Source organism: Chrysochloris asiatica, unplaced genomic scaffold (assembly GCF_000296735.1).
Source record: "Chrysochloris asiatica unplaced genomic scaffold, ChrAsi1.0 scaffold00016, whole genome shotgun sequence".
In the NCBI taxonomy this organism is placed as follows: domain Eukaryota; kingdom Metazoa; phylum Chordata; class Mammalia; order Afrosoricida; family Chrysochloridae; genus Chrysochloris; species Chrysochloris asiatica.
In genome coordinates, this window is record NW_006408534.1 from 21,301,127 (window position 1) to 21,302,617 (window position 1,491).

At 37.6% G+C, this 1,491-nt stretch overlaps 1 pseudogene; it reads left to right on the top strand.

The window, feature by feature from the left end:
* The first annotated feature begins 879 nt into the window (after nucleotides 1-879).
* The window catches only part of LOC102815894, a 72,446-nt pseudogene continuing 71,834 nt past the window's right edge, over nucleotides 880-1,491 (top strand).

Below are 1,491 nucleotides of genomic sequence, written 5' to 3' on the forward strand. Positions count from 1 at the left end.
CAGCCTGTGGAACAAATGAGGCTCCCAGGAGCCTCCTCTCTGTGCTGTAGCAACACTTGACCCTTTTGGGGGTGTGCTTCTGAGTTCCTGAAGGTGTCTGGGCTTCCCCTGAAGAGCCCCTCCCATCTGTCTCTGCTCCTCCTGACCCCCAAATCGGAAGTCTCGGTATCTCTTTTGACATCCATTTTGATCTTTTCCTTCTTTCTTTTCTTAATGACTTTTTGCTTTCTTTGTGTATGATGTTCTTCATGTCATACCACAACTCTTCTGGTCTTCTGTCTTTAGTGTTTACTGTATCAAATCTGTTCTTCAGATGATCTTTAAATTCAAGTGGGATATACTTAAGGTCATATTTTGTCTCTCGTGGACTTGTTTTCATTTTATTTAGAGACACAGATTATAGTTACATTATTTTTGCTTTACAGTCTTCCATCCCTATCATGTTTTTCTCTAAAATTTTTCAAGTATGTTGTTATTCCCTAATTTTTCCTTAATCTTTCTTCCATGTCTCTGTGTTTTCAACAGTTTGGGGTTTACATTGTATTAATTTCATTGGAACATAATTTTTGTGGTGATTTTGCGTAGGTTTTCCAATGTTTTTCTTTCATTTATCTAGCTCCAATGTAAAGTCTTGTTTTCCCTCTATGATTTCTCTGAATTCTTGCACCTTTGCTTTAGTTCTTATATTATGATAAGTCAAAATGTGTTATTACTACTTTGAAGGGCTTGCCGCGGAGTGATGGGCATCAACGCACCGATCCAAATACAAACGGTTGGCGTGTGAAGTGAACTGGGACACAGGTGTCTGGAAGCTGGAACTCATTGATGGAGGTAAAATACTAAAATTTCAAGAGCTGGAGGTGAATTTAATGTTATATAATGGCAACAGGTAACTTAAAAAGAAGCCTACGGGACCTAGAACAAGTACTTTGCTCACTAAATTATCCCAAAGAGGTGGATTGTGTAGGGTTGATAAAGGGAGATACAGCAGCATCTTTGTCAATCATCAGCTATTCTCTTACTCCATATTCACCTTATGTAGCAGAACTTCTGATGGAATCTAATGTAAAGCTCATAGCAAAGAATGACTTGTGCTTTATAGATGCCATCTATAAGCTTCTCTGTGATCAATTTAATTACACGCCAGTTTTGACTGAAAAACAGTTTTTCCAATGTGGGTTTTCAGAATGGAAAATACAAATTGTTTGTGATATTTTGACTTGTGTGATGAAAAAGCACAAGGAGCTGAGTAGTCTTGACAAGACTTCATTGCAACAAAGAAAGAAAATCAGTTTTGGTAAGTCAGAGCCTTCAGGTAATGAGAAAACATGTACAGAACCTGTTGGTGTTGACATCACTGGGAGGTTTATGACTCCAGGAAAAAAAAAAAAGCTGAGGTGATTGGTAACTTGTATAATGAAAACAGTGCTGACATGCCTGAAGATACATTAAGTATAGTAACAGATGTTAATGAAGAATTTGATGTATCTG